Source organism: Amblyomma americanum, chromosome 2 (assembly GCF_052857255.1).
Source record: "Amblyomma americanum isolate KBUSLIRL-KWMA chromosome 2, ASM5285725v1, whole genome shotgun sequence".
Taxonomy (NCBI): domain Eukaryota; kingdom Metazoa; phylum Arthropoda; class Arachnida; order Ixodida; family Ixodidae; genus Amblyomma; species Amblyomma americanum.
The window spans coordinates 223,541,914-223,566,779 of record NC_135498.1 but is presented as its reverse complement, the minus strand read 5'-3'; the positions used below and the strand labels follow the sequence as shown (position 1 = coordinate 223,566,779).

The following is a 24,866-nucleotide window of genomic DNA, read 5'->3' as shown; positions in this document are numbered from 1 at the left end:
GAGCTCCATCAGAAATGGCTTTGTCTTTGTCTCGCTCCTTGGCTCTTCCGGCTATATGCCGCACCATAGCCATTAGTTCCGGCTTTCCGGCAATCGGCTCAATGCAGAATTTTGGACCTTTCTCAAGGATTCCGCGAACTTCATCCGAAAGCTCCACGTCACCCACGACGTCGACCTTGCTAGGTGCCGTCGGGATTTTTTTTTCTTGCCGGAAGGGAATGGCGGACCCTATGCCAACAGAAACTCCGTACTCTGTGCAGCCAATTTCTTGTAGTCACGGAACAATATTGCCGCTTCGCACGGATCTTTTCCTTCTTGGTTGAGCACACGAAGCCAATTCTCGTAAACTCGAACTTGACGCCATCCTTCAGACTTCATTATCTTACAGAGTCTTCTTGCATGGCTCAGAGACGGCGACACAAGTCCCACCAGTGCTTGAACTTCGAGAAGAACAACGCCTTGTTTGATTCAGAAAGAAGGAGTCCGGCACTGGCATGTGGTCACTGCGATTAAATTCACACACGTCACAATAGGACTCTGCCTGGTTTGGTGTGATAGGAAAGAGCCCAGCGTAGAAGAAATAGTATGCAAAAGCACCGACGTTTGGGCCGGTTGGTATTGATCCATCTTGAGAACACGAAACAGCACGAAAAAACGGGGACAAAAAAAAAGACACACATACTACAGGACGAATGCTGCACTTCCAATTGAGAGGCTACAGAAAGCTACAGCGCTCAAGTTGCTGCAGGATCTTCACCTGGAGTCACTTGCGAGTAGTGTAAAAAATTCGGATATTTGCACTCTGGAAGCATTCTTCTCATGCAAAACGCACAAGCCAGATTTCCCGTTTAGGGCTATTGTTTCAGAAAAGGGTAGCTGGCAGTCAGGTATAGGAAAGTACCTCCAGAAGCAGCTGGCGACATTGACGATTGAAGACCCCTTCCTTGTTGGAAGCTCTCACAAGTTAGCCGCAGAAATCAAGTAAGGGCTCAGCATGACTTCACCAGCCACCTTCGGGTTCTCCATTGACATAGAATACCTGTACTACTCAATTCCCCACAAAGAACTGTTTAAGGCGGTTAGAACGGTAATTGAGGATTCGGGAGAAGTGCCTGTTCAAAACAGGGCGGGTGTGAACAGTGACCGTTTTTTAGCCCTTTTAGAGTTTTATCTTACAGTCATCTGCCGTTATTTTAACAACCGGTTTCACACACAAAAACTCAGAATATGCATCGGGTCGTGCGTTGCTCCCGTTCTTTCTGACATTTTTCTTTCGTCCATTGACAAAAGCTTGCATAACTTACTACTAAAACCTACACATTTTAGATATGTTGACGATTATTTGGTGATAATGGACAAGCCGCATGTTTTACCTAGTGACGAAGGTGTTGCCGATGTTCTCGCATCGTTCAAAACGGTTGCAAAAGGCTTAAAGGTTACCTTTGAACTCCGTAGTGGAAGGTCTATACAGTTCCTTGACATGAGAATTCATTTCTTGGACGGGCATATATGCTGGACGTACAATCCTAGGTCACAAAAGGCACTCCTCCCTTACTGTAGTGCTCATTAAAAATAATCAAAAGAGCAATAGCCATGAACTGCCTCAATTCCGCTTTGGAAAAATCATGTCCGCATCAAAGGTTTGGAAGTGTTCAAATGCAAATTTAGTGATTGCGCATTTCCGGCTTTTCTCCAGATTTATTGTCAGCTGTTGCAGAGACGCTGCTACAAAAGAAAAAAACGCATCAAAAAGACGGATAAGCAACACCAGAGGCTCTCAACTCAAGTAATTCCATATCTTCATAGAGTTTCTCATAATCTTAAGAAAGTTGCAAGCAGATACGGTGTTAACGTGCTCTTCTCCGCACCAAGCAAGCTATCAAAAGTTCGCCCAATGATGGTTAGTAAGAAAAAGCCGATTTGCACTATAAACCACCAACTCGTTTTCCCCGGTTGCACTACTAAGGTAGTGTAAAGCTTTCCGCTCACTTGCTATAGAGTGTACATTGGTCAAACGGGACGCTGTTTTAATGAGAGAGCTAGGGAGCATTATAATCTGGTGAAAGAAGGGAAACGTGGTAATCTTGCTATCTACTGCCGGGATTGTACGTGTAAACCCATATTTCGGAAAGCTTAAATTCTTGGCCGTGGAAGGGATCGGATGGAAAGAGAGGTTATTGAAGCATATCACATCAGAAAAGCAGGTGGTCAGTGTGTCAGCACGGCTTCCTTGTCTCTTCTTGAGAATGAAATGGCGTTTTTAGATCATTGCGGTTGATTGCCACGAGGCGATAGTAGCGCTGTACTTAAGCATTGGTATTCTCAATAAAATTCATTTGGAAGTGCAGCATTCGTCTGTCGTATGTGTGTCTTTTTTGTCCCCGTTTTTTCGTGCTGCTTCGTGTTCTCAAGATGGATCAATACAAACTGGCGTAAACTTCGGTGCTTTTCCCAATGCAGAGGCACCCTTTGGGAGTTCAAAGCTTTTCCGCGAGGCCTCGAGAATCTCCTTGCTTATTGAAGATAATCTTTGAAGCACTGGTAGAGAGCAGCGCAAGGTTCCTTCAAAGTAGGCTTTTTTTCGGCAGAACCACTATCATCTGGTTAAATCTTTATGCGCACTCCTCGCGGAAGGTTTCTTGTTATGTGTATAAGGGTAATATTTAAAAGAGGGCTGGGCACCACTCTCTGAAGTACGTTTCTCTCCACTGCGTGAAATTGTGTAGGGTCATCTGCAGTTCTCAAAAAGATTTGTCGTTCTTTTAAATAGTGTCCACCCCATTTGTGCTTTTCCTCCGAGACCATGATTCGGCAAGGCCGTGAAAATTGCAGAGTGAAAAACAGAGTAGGTCAAAAGCGGCCTTGATGCCAAAAAACCACCCATCTGGGTGTACCCAGCATGAAGGAACTCTTCAAGTGACGATAAGAGTACGATGACATTATCAGTCGCAGACCTATTTTAACGGAATTTGGTCATTTCCAGGGGTTACTCATTTCGGCTTTCGAGGAACCAAGTGATCCATTTGCACATCATTCTCTCCATAAGCTTACCTACAGAGCTCACTACGGCGATGGGCCGTAAGGATACCTGGCTTGTTGGCTGCTTACAAAGTTTAAAAATAATCAGAATTTTCGCCAGCTTCCATTCTGTGTGGGCTTCGCCAGCCATTTAGAAAAAACTGTAATATTTCAGGGGTCGAAGACGGGAGTTCTGGGGTAGGTTTGAGATTGCGTCATTGGCCACTTCACTGTGACCAGCAGACGTGCGTCTCATTGATTCCGCAATAGCTGTGGATAGCTCTTCAATTGGGAAAGGCAGGTCAAACGCTTGCACAGCCGCTTCTGAGACGCCTGCCTGACAAACTGCGGAGAGAGTCGAAGGCTCTGAACCCGCTGACAGTAGACTGCAGTGTCCTTCTGAAACATCTTTTAGGGATTTACTTTCAAGCAGTGTGAGTGCAGTGAAGGGGTGGTGAAGGTGTTGGAGTGGCGTACGCATGCCTCAACGATGCGCCAAATTTTGGTTACTGGTTGGGGCACATCCAGCGTAGATCAAAAGTCACGCCATCTTTGCCGAATGTTTATCTAGATAGCGCCGAATGTAACGCTGAGCCCATAGGCAGGCACGAAGGTCTTCTATACTTTTGGTGCGCAAAGCATTTGTTTCAGCTCTGCCTGCGAATAGCGCACAGCCTTTGAAGCACCTCATCATTTGAAGGTTGCCTATCATTTTTAGCTGCAATTCTTGTGCTTTCTTTTAGGCGATGAGCCATTGTCGGTACCAATTGCTCATTCCGGGTTGCGTCAGTAGTTATTTTGCATGCAGCGTCTTTGTAGGCATCCCAATCTGTAGATTTTGTAACGCACTTCCTTCGCACCGTGTGCGCAAGGATAGCAGATATGAGGACTGCGTATTGGCCACTTCCACGTGTTTCCAAATTAGTGCACCGGGCAAAGTTGTGAGCAAAGGAACTTCTTACAAAGGACGCGTCGATGCTGCTGGCAGTCCTCTGGCCTTGGAGGTAGGTTTTGCTGCCATCATTTAGCGGTTCAATAGATTCTGTTGAGAGAAGTTTAGCAAGCTTGGCTCCTCGGGCACATGTATATGAGCTGCCACAAATTTCATTACGAGCATTCATCAACATCATCATCATCATCAGCCTGACTACACCCAGTCCAAGGCAAAGGCCTCTCCCATGTCTCTCCAATTAACCTTGTCCTTTGCGAACTACATCCCCCCTTTGCCTGAAAACTTCTTAATCTCATCCGCCCACCTAAACTTCCGCCGCCTCCTGCTACGCTTACTTTCTCTTGGAATCCACTCCGTTGCCCTTAAGGACCAGCGGTTATCTTGCCTCCGCATTACATGCCCTGCCCAAGCCCATTTCTTCCTCTTGATTTCGACTAGGATGTCGTTAACCCGCGTTTCTTCTCTCATCCATTCTACCCGCTTCCGGTCTCTTAACGTTACGCCTATTATTTTTTTTTCTTTCCATGGCTCGCTGCGTTGTCGTTAACTGAAACTGAACCCCTTTCGTTAGCCTCCATGTTTCTGCCCCGTAGGTGAGTACCGGTAAGATACAGCTGTTGCATACTTTTCTCTTGAGGATATTGGTAAAGTGCCATTTCTCTTTTCATTGTTACCTTAGACACAGTCTAAGAGGGGATCGGCGCTAAAGGCCTCCGCACACCTGACAAAGGCCTCGACCCCCTTACACAAAATGAACAAAAAAATAATAATGTTCGGACAAGCAGTAGATGTCGCAATTATAAGGGACTCGTCTTTGCGAGGTCGCAATTATAAGGGACTCGTCTTTGCGAGGATAGCATGTCATCACAAACACTTTGGTTAGCAATACATCGAGGAGTATAAAAATATGCAATAATTCAATGCTAAACAGCAAACACGTCAGCAACAAGAGCACAATGTACAACAATTTGGTTTCCAGCCAACAGTCACCCCACAATCACGCGCAACCATGATATTGATTGGGCAGCCAAGACACTATGGCAGTGTTTTAGACAGTACACAAAGTTGCGGGTAATGACAGGGACACGCCAAGAGAGATACAAGAACGCATGTACAAACTTTTGAAATAATTTACGTTAATGAACATTTAATATCACTGTTCACAAGAAACTTCCTGCTGTACTTTTTAAAAGCCTGGAGACCAATATTGAGTTTTAACTACATATCTTTGGTGTGCAACGCATTAGTTATCTGAAAATCTAATGTTTGCCTTCCGTAGCTAGTTCTAACTTGTGGCATTTTCCGTTTTGGGTTGCGTATGTTGTAAGAACTTGAACTATATACTGGGTAACTATGTAGCTTGTGTCTATGAATCCATTGAAATAGTTTGAAGAGGTACACTTGGTCAGCGCTTAACATTTTATATTTGATAAATAGTGGTTGTAGTCTCAAAGACTGATTATGACCTTTGTAATTTTCTAGTATGCGTAACATTCGTTTTTGTAATAGGTTAAGTTTGTAGTAGTTAGTACTTGTTGTCGTACCCCAAATTAAGACGCCATAGCTCATTTTGCAGTACAGCGGCGAATAGTATAGGGTTTGTTTTAAGTGTCTGGGTATCAGATGTTGTACTTTATAGATACATCCAATGGTGCGAGACAGGGTTGATTTAAGATAATTAACATGGGTATTCCGTGAGAGGTCGTGGCTGAACCAGGCACCCAGGAATTTTTCTTTGGTAACCAGCTCCTGCGAGCGTCCTTCAAATCTAATGCTGACCGAGTCGGTCTTTTATATTTATTGGTTTAAATATTAACTACTTAGTTTTACTTCTATTTAAACTCAAGCGGTTTCTTTGAAGCCATTTTGACAACTGCATTAAATAATCATTAGCAGAGTTCTGCAGATCATGATCATTCCCTCCAGTGAAGGACACATTAGTATCGTCTGCATACATTATCGTTTGTGGGAATCCAGGTATTACTGTAATATCATTTTTATAAAAAAGGAAAAGAAGGGGTCCCAAAATGGAGCCGTGCGGAACGGCGTGTTCCACTTCAAGTTGTTCCTAGACCAGTTATCGACACGCACATATTCATAACGTTTCTCCAGATAGCTGCGAATAAGTTCTAGCGCGACTCCTCTAATGCCATATATTTCTAGTTTTCTTAGCAGAATATTATGCTGAACAGTATCAAAGAGAGAGAAGATCTGAGAGAACCTGCCATATGCGCTCCACCTCATTCTTATCCTTCTAGTTATTTCCCTCTCATGATGCGGATCAGCTGTCACTATACCTGCCCTAAGTAGACGTGTTCGTTCACACTTTCAACCCTTTGCTGCCAATGTGATTTGAATTTTTTGAATTTTTGTTTATTTCGCTTTTTGCCATTACAGAAAGCGTGGGTGACGAAATAAAAGCGGTTCACAATAACCGCTTGACGGGCTTCGTCACCCGAAAAAGTCGACGATGACAGCAGCGGTAGTTCTTGCGGCATACAAATAACAATTCACAACTCAAACAAAACAGATTGTGCTATAATGCAGGTAGGGGGTTAGATGTATTAAACAATGACAAAGAAAGAAAAAACGGTCGACATATATATTTCAGTACTAATACAACCTAATCAATAAAAGTTTCACGAAGTGCACGAAAAGACATTGTGTTTATATTATTATAAAGAGAAGAGTTCAAACATCTCGGTAGTATATATTTCAGCATAGCAAAACCATAGTTTGTTCTACATCTGGGTACCGAAAACATTTCAGCGTTTCTAGTGGTATACGGGGTGTTGTGTGGTACCAGCTGCACAATACGGGACACAAAGGGGTCATCTCTTGCAGTCTGTTTTTTTATAAAAACAGGCAAACCTGTACTCAAACAACCTAGGAACTGGAATTATTAAGTATTTTATTCGAATGGGGCGAGTTGGGGCGTCAAAGCAGGAATTTGTAATGACTCGTAGAATTTTCTTCTGTTGAAGAAAAAGCTTTCGCAAATTGGACACTGTAGTCTTTCCCCATACCAAATAGCAGTACCCTAAGTATGAAAAAAAGAATGCATAGTAAAGGTCAAGTTTTGTCTTTGTAGGTAAGATATATTTATGGCGAGAGACGATACCTATGAATTTAGAGAGCTTGAAGCAGACCTTGTTTATGTGAGCATCCCATGACATTGACGGGGTAAAGTCTACGCCAAGTGATGTGAATGATTCAACATATTCAATTCGTGCGCCACTGAAAAAGATAGGCGGTGCATTCTCTACCAACTTGCCCTTAGCATGAAATATTATCGCCTTTGTTTTTTCCTTATTTACTGTCAAGGAGTTTGAGGATGACCATTCCTTCAGAGCAGTCAATACTAAGTTCGCTGAATCGGTTATTTGGTTAATGTCAGTGGAGGAACAGAACAAAGTGGTGTCATCAGCATAAATAGTAAATTTTATCTCGTTACTTATATTAGTGATGTCATTTATATATAAGTTAAAAAGTATAGGACCCAAGAGACTACCCTGTGGCACACCATTTGAAATTTGTAGGACATCAGAGAGGCAGTTATTGATGACAACATATTGTGAACGCGAGGACATATATGACTTGAAAAGGTTGAGGGCATGGCCACGTATACCATAATGTTCAAGTTTTGCAAAGAGGGTGTTATGATTGGAGGTATCAAACGCCTTGCTGAAATCTGCGAAGAATCCAGGAGTGAGCTTCTGGGATTCAATATTACCTAATATATATTCTTTTTGATCAAGTAATGCATGTTCTGTTGATTTGTTCTTGGTAAACCCGTATTGGCAGTCATTTATAACAGAGTGCTTTAGAAGAAAATTATAAGTTCGATGATGAATTACGCGTTCTAGCCCCTTGGAGAAGAAAGGTAAGACCGATATGGGCCTGTAATTACTTAAATTATTTCTATCCCCCTTTTTGAAGATTACTGCCACCCTAGCAAGTTTCATATCAGCAGGAAAGTGGGCTGCAGTGAGCGCCGTGTTATATATATGCGTTAAGCAGGGAACTATTGAAGGCAGGACATACTTTATTGGGCGACTCTGGAGATCGCAAGGGTCTAAGCCTGTCGTGTCTCTCAAGTTTTTTAAAATAGAGTACACTTCATTTTCATCTGTAGGTTCAAAGAAGAGGGATTGTGAAAGTTTATCACCCAGAAATTTTGAGAAGTCGGGGCTGTGATACCGACTGCCAACGGTAGTAAAAAATTTAATAAAAGCACCGGCCAAACGGGACCCACTCAGGTTAGTTCCATCAACTACTAAACTTGTCATGTTATTTGGATGTGTAATTCTATTCGAAAGTAGATTAAGGCGCTTCCATTTTTCTTTAGGGCGATTGGAGAGTTCCTTACCAAAAAGGTTATTGTGGTAAGTGGTCCTAGCTGTTTTGAGTTCTTTGTTCAAAGAGTTCCGAAATGCTTTAAAACGGGGCAATAGTGAAGTATCCCTAGTCCTAATAAATTCAGCAAACATCCTGTGCTTCTTTTTTATAAATCTTATAAGTCTAGGGGATATCCATGGTTTGCGAGCGTTTTTCGGCAGTTTTACTTCAACAGTAGGAAAACATTCGTGATAGATTGGTAAAAAGAGTCGCAAGAAAGCTGTGTAGGCAGCATCCGAGTCGGTGCATAGGAAAACAGGTTCCCAGTCTACTAGCTCTATGCGACTTCTAAATGTTTCAAGGTTTTTCTGGGAAATACACTGCCGACTTGGATTAAAGGTTTGTGTTGGGAGGGGTTTAGTCTGAACGCGCAGAAAAATCGGCAGATGGTCACTGATGTCTACTGCAAAACGCCCTGCGGTGAGAGGCACATCATAATTTCTGATGAAAAGCGATAATGGTATATGAAGTGGAAGTTATGCGTGTTGGGCTATTTATAACGTTCTGGAAGCTAGCGGCTTGAAGTAATGTTGCGAATTCTTGTTGTGTAGGACTGTTAACACCCATGTCTATATTAAAATCACCTCCTATACAAGATAAGAAATTATCTGACAAAAAAGTGATTTCTTTTTCAAAAACACGAAGGAACTCATTCATATTGCCTTGTGGTGGGCGGTAAACGACGGTAAGTGATTGACGGCTACATTGGACTGTAAGCATTTCAATATTCTCGTCGCTCAGACTGTGCTCCGATAAGATATGGCAGGAATAGCTTTCTTTTACTAGAAGGGCGACGCCCCCACCACGTTTTGAGCTTCGGTTAAGAAAGAATGTATTATAGCCTGGAAATCGAATAACGTCACCATCGAAGCGATACCATGTTTCAGATAGCATGATTACGTCGAATGTACACTGAAGGCTTGACAAAAAACTGTTCAAATGATCCGTCTTATTTAAGGCACACTGCATGTTCAAGTGTAGCATTTGCAAACATTTACCACACTTACTGTTTCTTAAGGAGCAGTTGAACTCCCATGGTGTGAACTGCTGTTCACTTGCTAGACAGTTGAACATTACTTTGGTTTTCTGTTTGTCAATTTTTAGAACAAGCGTTCTGCTCTGCCTGTCAAACTCATTGATCATGATTTGCAGTTCACCTCCTGAGTGTCTCAGCAAGGCAATGTTATCAGCGAATCGCAAATTATTTAGATATTCTCCATTTGCTCCTATTCCAAAGTGTACCCAATTCAGGCCTCGGAATACCTCCTGTAAACAGGCGCCCAATAGCATTTGCGAGATCGTGTCTCCTTGCCGGACGCCCTTCCTTATTGGAATTTTTTTGCTGAATTCATGGAGGACTGTGGTAGCTATGCAGTTGCTATATATATCTTCCAGTATTCTGACATAAGGCTCTTCTACTACCTGATTACGCAATGCGTGTATGACTGCTGAGGTTTCCACACAGTCGAATGCTTTCTCGTAATCAATCACGGCTATACAACCTCCGTCCGCAAACTTCCAAGACCGAGTCCATTAAAAATGCACTTAAACTTCAAATCATTTGTGCAGCACCCCTTCGAAATAGTCTCCCATGCAGTCTATACACCACTTCCAACGCTTCTTGACGTCTGTCAGCTCCTTTCTTTGTCGTGGCGTCTTGAATAACCTCCACGCGCCCCATCCAGCGACCTTCTAGGGTTCTCTTCACACGAGGAAACCGGAAAAAATGGCAAGAGGAGAGGTCAAGCGAGTATGGCGGATGGAGAAGTACAGTAATGCTGTGCTTGGCGAGAAATTTGGCATGCTGAGAGCAGTGCGCGGCCTTGCGTTATCGTACAAAAGGCTCCATTGTCCAGATGCCCATAGGTCAGGGCGATGGCGTCCCAGTACATCACGCATGTGTCGGAGCACGCGGATATCAAACTCCTGATTCACCAGCGTCGTCTTTGTTTTGGTCTTCTGTCACCGCACCTATCTCGACGCCGGAGAACTTGTGTACCGCAATTCGGCGCTCTGTCTCTTTGATTGAGGATCGTATTGAGAACACCATGTTTCTTCTCCAGCAATGATGCTGTTGACGAATGCAGCATCCTTCTCTGCATCGGAGAACAAATCAGCGCTCACTGATGTCCGCGTGTCCTTCTGGTCCTTCGTGAAGGAGTGCGGCCAAAGTCTGGTATTCAGCTTTCGTTTACCCAAGTTCTCACGCAAAATTTGGTGGCATGTTTTCTTACTAATGTCGGGAGTATCTGAAAGCATGCGGACTGTAATGGTGTGGTCTTGCATTACGATTTCCCTGATCCGAGCTACGCTGTTTTCATTCCGTGAGGTTGAAGGGCGCCCCTGCCTTGTGTCGTCTTCCACTGACGTTCACGCCGAAACGAACCTTTTGTGTTACTCGAAAACTCGGCCTCGCCATAATTTTTTGTTGCCGTAAGCGCCACGAAGGAGCTCATACGTCTGCTTGGCTGTCTTGCCAAGCTTCGCAGAGATTTTTGTTTACACGCTGTTCGAGTTGGCCGTCCATTTCTTCACATTCGCTCACAGTAGAATGCGCAGATGACTAGTGACAACGGATGGATGGATGGATGGATGGATGGATGGATGGATGGATGGATGGATGGATGGATGGATGGATGGATGGATGGATGGATGGATGGATGGATGGATGGATGGATGGATGGATGGATGGATGGATGGATGGATGGATGGATGGATGGATGGATGGATGGATGGATGGATGGATGGATGGATGGATGGATGGATGGATGGATGGATGGATGGATGGATGGATGGATGGATGGATGGATGGATGGATGGATGGATGGATGGATGGATGGATGGATGGATGGATGGATGGATGGATGGATGGATGGATGGATGGATGGATGGATGGATGGATGGACGGACGGACGGACGGACGGACGGACGGATGGATGGATGGATGGATGGATGGATGGATGGATGGATGGATGGATGGATGGATGGATGGATACGGCTGAACCCTTTACATCGGGCGGTGGCTCAAGCCACCTAGCCATGTCTTGTGAAATTTTACTCCTGTCTTGCTTTTAGCCACCAATCAGATAACCTTCGCTTGGTTACTTCTAACCTCTTAAAATCCACTTTCCCTTCACTATCCCTAAACCCCAATGCCTTGGGTAAGTCAGCCCCGCTGCCTTCCACTGTAGGGTGAAGCCCTTTACAGAAAAGTATCAAGTGTTCAGCCGTTTCCTCCTCCTCTCCGCACGCAATGCACAAAGTGTCTATCTCCTGGTACCTGACTCTATACTTCTTAGTCCGCAAAACTCCAGTCCTGGCCTCAAACAACAAAGAACTTCCCCTACAATTATCATAGATATTTTCTTTGACAATTTCCTGTTTAAAGGTCCGGTATGTTTCTAGTGCCGATTTCGTCAGCATCCCTGTTTTCCACAAAGCTCTCTCTGTTCCTTTAACCTTTTTCTTAACAGATAATTGCTGATTTGCCCCCTTACTGCTGTCCAGATATTTGCTTGTCAATTTTCTAGTTCGCTTTCTCCATTTCGTGTCAACATTCTTTATATACAGGTATCTGAAAACTTTCCTAGCCCACCGCTTTTCCTCCATCCTTCTCAATCGTTCCTCAAATGCTATCTTACTGCTAGCCTCTCTGCTCTCGAAAGACGCCCATCCCATATCACCCTGTACCCCCTGATTTGGTGCATTGCCATGTGCTCCCAAAGCTATCCTCCCTACTCCCCGTTGCCTAATTTCCAGCCTTGCTTGAACATCTGGCCTCATACACAGGACCGCATTCCCGAAGGTCAGGCTAGGGACCATCACCCCTTTCCAGATCCCTCTTACCACCTCATACCTATTGTAATTCCACAGTGCCCTATTTTTCATGACAGCTGCATTCCTACTAGCTTTATTCATTACATATTTTTCATGCTCTGTCAGATACTCAACACTGTTATTTATCCACACCCCAAGATACTTGTACTCATTCACTACCTTTAGCACGAACTCCTGTATTCTATGCTCGCCGCCCTCTTCATTAAATGTCATGACTGCAGATTTTTCCTTACTATACTTGAAGCCTAATCTATCTCCCTCTGTACTGCATATCTAACAACTTCTGCAGGTCTTCCTTGTTGTCAGCCATTATCACTATATCGTCCGCATATATTAGTCCCGGTAATGTCTGTTTAATCAATTCCCCTTGCTTGAAAAAAGATAGGTTGAAACCTAGTCCGCTCCCCTCTAGCTTGGCCTCCAAACCTTGCAGGTACAACATGAACAACAAAGGGGACAGAGGACATCCTTGTCTAAGCCCCCGCTGTATCTCTACAGGCCCTGATACATTTTTTTCCCATTTTATGAGCACTCTGTTACCTCTATATATATCTTTTAAAAGATTAATTACTCCATTTTCCACATCCAATGTGCCCAATATGTCCCACAAATGCTCCTGAGTAACGTTGTCATAGGCTCCCCTAATATCCAGAAATGCTAGCAATAAGGGCCTATGTTCCTTTTCCGCAATTTCTATACACTGTGTCAATGAAAATAGATTGTCCTCCAACCTCCTTTGTTTCCGGAACCCATTCTGTAGTTCCCCTAGCACCCCCTCGTTCTCCACCCAAGCCTGCAGTCTATCCTTTATAATTTGCATCACCACCCTGTAAACCACAGACGTCACTGTTATGGGGCGATAGTTACTTACGTCTGCTTTGTCCCCCTTTCCCTTATATATCATGTTCATTCTACTTAATCGCCATTCATCGGGGACTTTCTCATCCACTATCATTTTGTTCACTACCTGTATTAATGTTTGCTTGGATTTTGGTCCTAACTTCTTTATCAACATAATCGGGATACCATCTGGTCCTGTTGATGTGCCACTAGGAACCTTCTTCTCTGCCCTTTCCCACTCTCCTTGCTCAAGTGAAGCTATTGCTGTAACCGGTCTATCCTCCTTCGATAAATTATGTACCACGTGCTTTGCTGAAAATTTTTCCGTCATCCTTGTTCCTATGTGTTTTATTGCTTCATCCCCTTCTAGTCGAATACCCTCATCTGTAACAATAAACCTTTGTTCTAGCCTAGTTTTATTACTCATTGCATTTAGATGTTTCCAAAATTTTTGGGCTGCATTTCTATCCTTTTTATTTACTTTTGACATCCATTGGGCACCCTTTCTTCTAATTTTCTCATTAATCAAATAGGATGCGTCCCTTCTACACTTTATGAAGGTATCCCATTTTCTGTCTACTTCGGGTTTTGGTTCCCCCCTCTTCTTGGAATATCTGTGTTCCCTGGATGCTTCCTTGCGCTTTTCTATTGCCCTCTTGACCTCCTCATCCCACCAACTCTTGGGTTTGCATCTTTTCCCTTTTAGCTTTACTCGCACCTTAGCTAGCTCTAGCTCCAGTAATCGAGTTAATCTGGTATAAGTCCATTCTGTTTCACTATCCTCAAAAATTACTTTCTCGATTTGTTTGGCTGCTACTTCCAATTGCTTTTCTGAGTAAAAATTTCCCCCTGATTGTTTATCTTGATTCAGTCCTACAATGCTTTTTCTTCTGAAGCTCAACTTGATACGCTTGTGGTCACTACCTAGACTTCTGGAACCATCTTCATCTATGCTCATTACCCCTAATCTGTTATACATCCTCTGTGACATTAGTGCATAATCTATCGTCGAGTGCAGACTTCCCGCCTCCCATGTTATGAGCCCTTCACACTTCTCGGTGCTGTTGCATACAACTAAATCATGCCTGTCACACATGTCCTGCAGCATGCTTCCTGTCGAATCCGTGTACCCATCCAGGTCTTCTATGTGTGCATTCATGTCGCCTAATATAATTATCTCGCCCTGTCCTCCTAGCTCATCAATGTCGCTTGCAATACATTCTAACATTTTCCTGTTTTCCTCTTTGGCATTAACCCCTGTCCACAGGTATACAAAGCCAAGGAGTGTTTGCTTGCCTGCCACTGTTCCTTTTAGCCATAAATGTTCCCTGCATCCCAGTCTAACCCTTTGAAAATTCATACTTTTATGAATGAATGCCCCAATTCCACCTCCCTTTCTGCTGCCCTCTGTTCTATTGCAATATTCCCATGCGTAGTCTGGGTTACAGGGTGGTTGCTCCATGTCTCTAAGATGTGTTTCCGCTAAACCATATACCATTAATTCCTCCTGTCTTAACTGTTCTTCTATTTCCTCCCATTTCAGTCTATTACTGCCACCTTGCATGTTAATGAAACCTATATCTGAATTAACTTGGCCCTGGCGCTTGCGTCTCTTTCTTCCCCTATGGTTCCATTGTCCGTTTGATCTTAATTCTTCCTTCTCTACACTGGTTCCTTCAGAGCTCTGGGTCCCCCCAAAAAAGCTGTTGCCTGGCGACCTATCCTACTACCCACCTTCTTGCCAGTGGCACCACCGTAGTGGATGCCATCCTGTGCAAAAGGGTGGGGCGTAACCTCGTACACTTCCCTGTTGACCTCCATCACCTCGTATCTTAGTCGTCGACTCAATAGCCTAATTACCCGATTAGTCTCCACGACCCTCCTTTCCGTTTCGCGAGCCTGCCTCTGGACCTCTGGGATTGTGCATATGGTCACATGCACACTCTCAGAGGCCTCTCTAAGCCTACGCATCCCCACCTCCAACTGCGTCTCAAGATTCTGGCTCCTCCCCTGCAGTACATCATTGAGACCAGCATGGATGACCACAAGGTGTTCGCCATCCAGTCTGCCCACCACCACCTCCCGGGCTCTGGCCATTGCATCCACCATGCACTTTCCCGACTGAGCCTCCACCTGCACCCGCCTGTCTGCCTTCACTGCCGTCAGAACGCCTCCCTCAACCTTCGCTACATTCGAGTCCCCGACTACCAGAACTCTCCTGCGCCCCAAACGTTCGCTTCCTAATTCCATCTGTTGGCCTCCGGATCGCTCTAGCTGACTCTCCTGCCGCTGTACGCTATTGTCGCGAGTTTCCATGCCCGCTTTAACCTTTTTCATTTCGTTCTCATTTTTCTCACTCAATGCTCGCTGCACTACAGCACTGTACGATCGACGAGCCTCGTCCCCCACCTGACCCTTCTCCGAACTGGGGTGCCCAGCCGGCCGCGACCTGAGCGCTTCAACCTGTTTTTCTAGCTGGGTCCGCTTTTCCCGCTCTTCTTTAATCTCGCCCACCATTCGCTTCAACAGGGCGGCATTATTCTCCTCCTTTTTAATCAAATCGGCGACCTGAGCTTCCAGCTTAATCCGATCCTCTCGTTCGACCTGCCGGTCCACATTAAGTGCATTAAACCCAGCTTCCCATTCCCCTTTTAACGCATGAACGGTGTCCACAAACCGCTTGCACATCTTACACACGAAGCTAGCCTCACCCGCCTCGGCTAAGCTCCCGAACCCTGTCTCATCTAAGTAACACCAACGGTCGCACTCCTGGCACTGTACTAACTCCCCGTCCTTGTCCTCCTTAACTTTCCTAGCTTGCCGACCCATCGTCCGGCCGACTACGCCTTGTGAAAGCCCGCCAAAATTCCTATACGTAAAAACCCGCCAAGAATATTACACAAAACTTCGGCACTACGCAACGTAAAAGCCCGCCAAAATTCCTAGAGAAGAAACCTTCTGCACTAGTCAACGTAAGAGCCCGCTAAAACTCCTGCACAAAAACCTTCGGCACTGCGCCATCTAGCGGCTGCCACAGCAATTAACATAAATAGCTCAGGTTAGCACGAAAAGATGGCGCTACACATAGGCACGGACATTTGTTTTGGGGAATCATTTATAGGGGAAAAAATAAGTAAGTCTCAAAACTTTACGGACAAAGGTTGGTTATATTTCCTAGGTCTTTCAACAGATCTTCTGATACCTGATTCTCCACAGCTGCCTTTCTCCTTTGCATTGATTTTAAGGTGTTCTTTACTTCCTCTTTCGTTACTGGCGGGATGATGCATTGCGGTGCGCTACGGTCTATCTCATTTAAAGTTCTGATTTCAAGGAACAGATCAAGAATTGAAACAAGCCCTACAAGACCAGTACATTGGCACTCAAAGAATCCAGCCATGCAATCTTCAATACACAGGAGCTCTGAACACTGATCTAGACGAGCCTATCACGGTGGCTGAAGTATATGCGGCAGCAAGAGCCGCCAAACGCAATACAGCCGCAGGAGCAGACAAAGTGACCAACGCAATGATAAGAAACCTTAGCTCAAAACATATTGAGCAAATCACCGACTACGTTAATGGCTCGTGGGAGGAAGGACGAGACCCAAACGAGTGGCGACATGCAGAGGTTATCACAATTCCTAAGGACGGAAAGCGGTCCACCCTTGAAACATTAAGACCGATCTCCCTTACATCCTGTCTCGGGAAGCACTATGAGCGAGTTATCCAAAACCGCCCCGTGAATTTCTTTGAGGACAGGGATCTCTTTCCACAGTCCATGATTGGCTTCAGGCGCGGTCTCTTAACCCAGGACGCCTTTCTCTTGCTTAAGGAGGAAGTTCTTACAGGCATCCCAAGAGGAAGCGAGCATCTGATCCTGGCGCTTGACCTTAAGGGAGCTTTTGACAATGTCTCATACGAAGCAATCCTCTGCGAACTGAACTCCCTGGGATGTGGACAGAAGATCTTTAACTACATTAGAGCTTTCCTCACGGACCGCACTGCAACAACTGGAATTGGAAATACCAGATCAGATACTATACTAATGCCAAACAAGGGCACTTCACAGAGATCAATCATCTCTCCCCTCTTATTCAATATTGCCATGACAGGATTGGCTTGTCGGCTGCAGGAATTACCCGATATAGGATTTACACTGTATGCAGACGATATAACTATCTGGACGACTAAGGGATCTCTTGCACAGAAGGAACAAGCCCTACAGGAAGCGGCATCGATTGTCGAAACATTTGCCGCTAGTAGTGGCCTTCGCTGTGCACCGGAGAAGTCAGAAGTAATCAGGGTGCACGGTCAAAATTACAAAAACTCTGGACCGATAGATCTCTATGCAGAAGGCCAACCGAATCGAGAGGTCTCGGTCATTAGAATTCTCGGGCTTTGGATTCAAAGTAACCTGCGCGCTGGACATACCATAAAAACTCTCAAAACAACCACCCACCAAATTACACATATGATTCGTCGTATAACACGCCACAAAAAAGGCATGCGCGAGGAAGACACTCTTCGTCTTGTGCAGTCCTTGGTTATCTGCAGAATAGCATACGGCCTTCCGTATCATCATCTCACAAAGGGAGAACTTAAGCAGGCCGACACTGTCATTCGCAGCGCGTAGAAAACAGCTCTCGGCCTTTCTCCAAGCACCTCGGCCGAACGTCTAATCAAGCTTCGAGTTCACAACACCTTTGAGGAGATCAGAGATGCGGTCTTAGCATCGCAGAGAGCCCGACTCCAACAGACCACCACCGGAAGAGCCATTCTTCCGCGCATTGGTACACCACGAGATCTACAAGAGCTGTGGCGACACACTTCCCTACCTGCAAACATATGAAGACAGATCTCGGTGGCTCCGCTCCCAAAACATATGCATCCAGAAATCCACAAAGGCAGACGGGAGGCTACGGTCACTCATCTACGCCGGCGTCTAGAGTCAGATCACAAAGCAGTCTATGTAGACGTGGCGACGTACACTGAACCGGGCATCTTTGTTGCAGTCGCCCTTGACCACAACTTTCAACTACTGACGAGTGTTTCACTCCGTGCTGAGGATCCTGCCGCGGCGGAAGCCTCCGTCATCGCCCTTGCCATAAGGCATTGTGATCTGTCGGACAAATCAGCTCACATAATAACTGACTCGAAGCGAGCCTGTCAATATTACATTACAGGGAGAGTCCCAAAAATGACAGCGGCTCTACTCATACCGTCAGGCCTCTCACCCACGCTTCAACGCCCCCATCACATTACTTGGACCCCGGGCCATTCAGGTCTTGAAGGCAACGAGGCGGCAAACGATCTAGCTCGTGAGCTAACAAACCGAGCGGATCCTTGCCCGTACCTCACCCCTTTACCATCAAACTATGGGGAACGGCTGGAGATGCTTAGATTAGATCGTAGAATATATCCCCATCCCCATATTAAACTCACCACAGAAGAAGCAACATTTTGGAGGCGAATACAAACGAATACCTTCCCTAACCTGTACTTGTACAGCTTCATTCACCCTTCCAAATACCGCCCCTTCTGTCCATGGTGCGGCGATAAGCCTACGCTGTTTCACATTTCCTGGAATTGTCCCCAGAAACCACCTCATCTAAAAACATTACAGACATCATAGGAGCAGTGGGAGGCAGCCCTGACCAGCAATGGTCTGGAGGACCAGTGTCGCATCATCAGACTGGTCCAGGCATCCGCCCAAGCCACCGGAGTCCTGAACTGAGGAGTCCGCCTACCTGACTCGTAGAACACTTCAATGAAATAATAAATGTTTTATCTCTCTCTCTCTGATTACATTAGCTACTGCACAGACTTGTGTAGAACTATTCGGCTACTGTAACTATATTATCCATATTGCTAATGATATTGCCCTCCTTGGATCTTAATGCATACATCTAGTTTTAAGAGCGTTAGCTCTTACTCGTAACATTTCGAGATTTCGTGGGGTCTGCTAACACCGCGAGATCAAAGTGCCATCTGCGGCTGCCACTAGAAAACAACGCATCTCGCATTGACACTTGTAGCGCCATCTACAATAGAATTGTAGTAAAAACCACCTGCCGGGTGCTAATGATCACGTCACGGCCCAATATGATGGATAGAGGCGGAACAAAATGAGTATGACGGCAGGGGATAATGGCGGCATAGTTTCGGTTTCTCGAATCCAAGATGGCGGCCTATTAAAATTGGTTGTGCCCTCTAATTCCTTTCCCTCCCCCTCACCATGAAATATCCTAAAACGGGTAGGAAAACTGTCCCATTACGGGACCGCTCTACATGCATACATTCGTTCAGATATATATACTCCGACAACAACGGGCACCAATCCGGGGACAGTTGTATACCGAATTTGCTAGGCAAATAAAACCCTATAGGTTGTGGTATAGAAATAAAACCACAATTAAATAAATTTTAAACATTGTATACATGCAGTTACCAATTGAAGCGTTACCATATCGCGCCGCAAGCCGAATTCTAAGCCCCCCTTGACCCCCCAAACGAAACAAGTTCCGTTTGGGGCGTATCTTGAGGGGGTGCAACTGGACGATGGGTAGACCTGCATCGTAATTTCTCTGATAGATGGTGCTAGGCGGCGATCGTTCCGCTAGGCGGTGTGCGTGCACGCGTTGCCGAACATGGTGGCAATCCACCCAGTTTCAGAGGGTATAACACAGTGTTTCTCCAGACGAGCGGCGCGTTCTTCTTCGCTTTCTTCATCTAGAAACTTAAACAGCTAGCGCTCGTTACATCAACGTCTTCCAGACGGTGACGGCTTTTTTTGCCTATGCCTAAGTTTCCTCTTCATCGCTTTTAGGCTACCTCCGTTCTATAGAGCAAGCTCGATTCTCTCCATATTAAACTTCCTTATGTCGACTACCCTACGCTTATTTATTAACTTTGATAGCTCTGCCAGTTCTGTTCTGTCGGTAGGGTTTGAGGCCCTCATGCTTTGGCGTTTCTTAATCAGATCTTTCGTCACCTGAGATAGTTTTTCGGTATCCTGTCGAACCGTCCTACCGCATACTTCTACTGCACACTCCTTAATAATAGCTGTCAGATCATGGTTCATTGTATGAACACAAAGATTTTCTTCCTCAGTTAAAGCCGAACATCCTTTCTGCAGCGATATCCTAAGTTCCTGTGCTTTCCGTCTTACCGCTAACTCAGTAATGGACTTCCTCTTCACTAGCTTCTTCCGTTCCCTCTTGAAGACTAAGCTAATTCGTGACCTTACCATTCTGTTGTCGCTACAGCGCACCTTTTGCGAGGACGGCCACATCCAGAACGAGGCCAGGTTGAGCGCTTATTATGAAGTCAATTTCATTTTTGTCTCATCATTGGGGCTCTTCCAGGTCCACTTCCTCTTCTTCGGTTTTGCGGAAGAAGGTATTCATGATCCGTAAATTAATTCTATCTGCGAATTCGACTAACAACTCTCCCCTGCTATTTCTAGAACCTATCTTATGGCTGGTTACCGTGTGGCCGCCAGCCTGCTGCTTGCCCACCTTCGCATGGCAGTCGCCCATCAGTACAGTTTAGTGTGATATTACTTTATTCATTGCCGATTCCATGCCTTCATAGAAATTTTCAACGGCCTGGTCATCATGGCTGGATGTAGGCGCGTAGACCTGCTCCACTTTCAGCTTATATCTGCTTTGGAACCCAAGTACAATAGCTGCTACCCTCTCGTAAATACTTTAGAACTCTTCTACGTTGCCAGCTATATCCTTATTATGAGCAATCACACACCCAATTCTCGTCTAACCGCTAATCCGCGATAGCATAGTATGTGTCCGTCGTTTAGTATTGTATACCCCTCACCTGTCCTCCTAACTTCACTAAGCCCTATGACATTCCTTTAATTCCCGCTAGTTCCTCGAACAGCGCTGCTAGGCTAGCCTCACTAGATAAAGTTCTAGCGTTAAACGTTGCCAGGTTCAGATTCCAATGACGGGCTGTCCGGGGCCAGAAATGCTTAGCACCCTCCCTTGCGTCACAGGTCTGAACGCCGCCGTGGTCAGTTGATCCGCAGCCTCTGGAGACAGAGGGCCGAGGGTTAATTGGTTTGTTCGTAGAAGGTTGTGGCCAAGAACTACACCAGTATTGTGTACTACTGGTGTGTTGTCGGTTCGGTTCACCGAGATCAGGCCGCACCTCAGGCCTGGTTATGCGATTCCATCGACACGCAGATTTTTTATTTTATTTTCAAAGCTTGAGGAGAATTGCGCGGCTCCAAGATTGGAAGCCCGGTCCTCTTGCACGTGAGGCAGACGTTCTACCTCTACGCCATCGCTGCGTCCTGCTGCATTGAAGTCGCCGCAAATAATATGCGGACAGGGCGTCCTTCCTATCAAGTTTTCAAGCGGCCTCCGCGGTGGCCGAGTGGTTATGGCGCTTGGCTGCCGGCCCGAAAGACGCGGGTTCGATCCCGGCCGCGGCGGTCGAATTTCGATGCAGGCGAAATTCTAGAGGCCCGTGTGCTGTGCGATGTCGGTGCACGGTAAAGAACCCCAGGGGGTCGAAATTTCCGGAGCCCTTCACTACGGCGTCTGTCATAGCCTGAGTCGCTTTGGGACGTTAAACCCCCATAAACCAAACCAGTTTTCAAGCGTCTGAGCGTCGAATGGCTTGCCTGGCTCAAGATATACTCCAATGAGAGTGTACGTACACTCGTCTGCCAATTAGCGTTAAGGCGCACACATATTCGTTCTCACTGTGAGGCGGGACATCCACCAGTGAGACCGGGATATCTTTGCGAAAGCCTATCAGCAATATGCTGACGTCATCTGGTCGTTGTGAATGATTAAAGTGGTATCCATGCGGTGGAAAATTTTCCTCCACACACAATTCAGAGACGACTATGAAAGGGAAGTGGTACGCTTGCACCAGCTGCCAGAAATTGGAGGATTTCTAGCGTAGACCGTGGGCGTTCCACTTGAAAATAGCGTATGTGCGAAAAATGTTGTGGACGGCCAGTTGTGGCGAGGCTGCCGCTGCTGAAGCCATGATTACTGATGTCTTTTATTACGACTCTGCGGAGCGTAGGGCAGCTTCTACTTTTAGGAGAGCTCGTGATGAGGGTTGGCACGGACGTGAGTATTGATGACTGCAAATAGCATCGGAATCAGTAGGCATGTGATGTCTTGTGCAGTGTTGATTTTATTTATTTGCTTCCGTTTTTGCTGCCTTTCGATGATCGTCCTATGGACGATTGCTGGGGCTTGTGTCGAATGCTTCTTTTGCGCTGCTGCTGCATCATATGTGTTTCCAGCTCTCTTGTGTTGTTGCGTTGATGCATCTCGGTTAATGTTTGACGTATTCGTGAAAACCATCTCAGGGTTCGGCGATCATTCATATCGCTTGGGCGGTTTTCGTTGAAATTTCTCCATATTGCGTGCAACTGTCGCAGATTTCTTTTTAATGCGCCCTCCGTATGAAACAGGGTACAGGCTGTTACATTTCACGCACTTAGGTTGCGATCTGGATGGGCATTCCTTGTGCAAATGGGGGCCAGCATAGCCTTTGCAGCTAACAGGCCCTATGCAATGCCTCGAGATATGGGCATGCCTCTTACATTCGTAGCATTGTGTTGCTGCCCCAACATATTCAGTTACAGGGTAACTACAGAATCAAAGTGTTACCCTTTTAGGCAGTGGTGAATCCTTGGATAATTCCAAGATAACTGTCCTACGACGTACCTCTCTGATCTTGCCACCGGCTTCAGGAGCATGAGCGGTCAGCCTTCTTGCCGAGATGACGCCCTGGTCGCAAAGGTACTCTTGTATGTCATCGTTTGTGTAAGTGATGGAAACATTTCCAATTTTTGCATAATTAGCCATGTATGAGTAAGGTACGCGGGCCTTCACAGCTACTCCAGCCAGTTTAGTGGCGGCGAGCAGAAGGCGGTTGGCAGCTTGTAGCGTTGAAACTATAACCATGGGGCTTTCATACTTGTTAATTCGATGGCTGAGAACGGCAGTTTCTTCTATGTGAAAAAACTTTTCCGAAGGGGGGGGGGGGGAAGGCATATGTGAGGTGCACAACAAATCTGCGGTAGATTTGTGAACGCTGTGCGTCGACAGTGGTGCGTCGGACAGCGGAGGGCTGCGCGTGTGCACGTGCGAATGGTGTGTGCGAGGAGACGGCGACAGGAATCGTGGCGAGCACGAGGAGCGGAGGCCGTGTCAATCAAGAGTGGAGGTGGCAGCCATCGAACGTTGGGCCCGTGCTGCCGAGAGGCCTCTCTTGGATCACCGACGCAAACCTACTGCGTTCCTTGCAAGTGTGGATGTGGCAGCTAATGAACTGAGTGTCCATGCTGCCTAAAGGCACGCCTTGATAGCCTGCTTTAAGCCTCCGGCGTTTCGGGCCCCGGTCGACTGGATCTGGGTACGGTTTTCCTGTCGCTGCCAAGTTCTTCGGTCTGTTGACTGAAGGCCACCTTCGTCTTCCTGCAGTTTTCTCCGCTCCTAATGCCACCTGGCTCTCTTTCGCCGCTTCCGTCGACGCAACGCCAGTGATACGTCGCAGTTCATCAACCAGCGTTCCGTCCTGTCCACAAGGCATCCCCGCTTTACCTGGGTCGCTCAGCACCTAGGGAACTTTCTCCTTTATTCTGAAAATGTTGTACGCATGTTGAGTGTGTGTTTTTGTTGTTTTCGTTTTCGTTTCTTGTTGGCCTTTTTCTTTTGTATTATAAATACGGCTTCGTTTTGTTTTGTTTGATCTGTTTGTTCTCTTGTTCGAACATGCACGCGATAGCGTTCACCTGCGGAAAGTCGGAGACACGCTACCAATTCGCGGCAACTACCTAAGTCTTCTCAATGTGAACAAGGCTCCCGTATGGGAGCCGAAACGTCGTTTTGTTTTTTGTTTTTACTTTTGGTCGGCGTCCTCCTTTTTTAAGTTTCATTATTGTAACACTGTGCTCCAAAAGCCATATTTTCCCGCAAGAAACCTTTTCCCTGAAACACCTGGTATATACAGAGTGTTTCACCTAAAATTTTACACAATTTAAAAAAATAGGATTTTCGAGTTACAAGAGAGCTTTTCTGGCATAGCATTGTCTGCATTCCAGTGTTTTTGTAATCTTGTACCCTAAACATGCAATTAACGAACCTTCAACTATGAAAGGCGTAGAGTTCATCAGAATACAGCTAAGACGTGGGTACTAGAAGACTAGTTCACTATTATTGAAGAGTTAACTTGGTTCCTATTACTTTGAGGCTCCTTAATTATTGAGAGGAGTGTAGCCCGCAGTAAGTCATATCCATATCAGTTTTTAGAAATCTGAAAACACGCTTGCCCTCGGCACTGTGGCCCAACAATTTTTGGCTATTTGAAAGAGTCATGTGCACTGAAGAGGTTTCTTTGCCTGAAATATTCTCAAAAGCAGACGTATTTTATTGCGATGTAGCATAAATTTGTTGGGCCATATGCTGGGGCTAACCGCGTTTTCGAAATTCTAAAACCTGATATGGATACTACTTACGGCGGGCTACACGCCTTTCAATAATTAATGAGCCTAACAGTAATAGTTAAAAGTTAACTAGCTATTATCAGTTAACCAGCCTACTAGTTAGCACGTTACAGCTCTATTCTGATGCGCTACTCTATTGACAATCATATACCGAAAAAGCGCCCTTCTAGCTCAAAATGGCTATTTTTAAAAATTGTCTAAAATCTCAGGTGGAGCACCCTCTTTAATATGAAGCGTTTGTTTGTTTTTCCTCTTTTGGTAACTCAAGCTAGCAGTCCAACATTATCTAGACCAGGCATCCCTCGATGCCCACACAGCTGCTTTGTACGTA

The 24,866-nt window shown here is 45.6% G+C and overlaps 1 protein-coding gene across 14 annotated transcripts in view; it reads left to right on the top strand.

Annotated features, from left to right (window-relative positions):
• The window catches only part of LOC144122196 (polyamine-transporting ATPase 13A3-like), a 738,347-nt gene that overhangs the window by 604,106 nt on the left and 109,375 nt on the right, over positions 1 to 24,866 (top strand). The gene's annotated exons all lie outside the window — the stretch shown is intronic.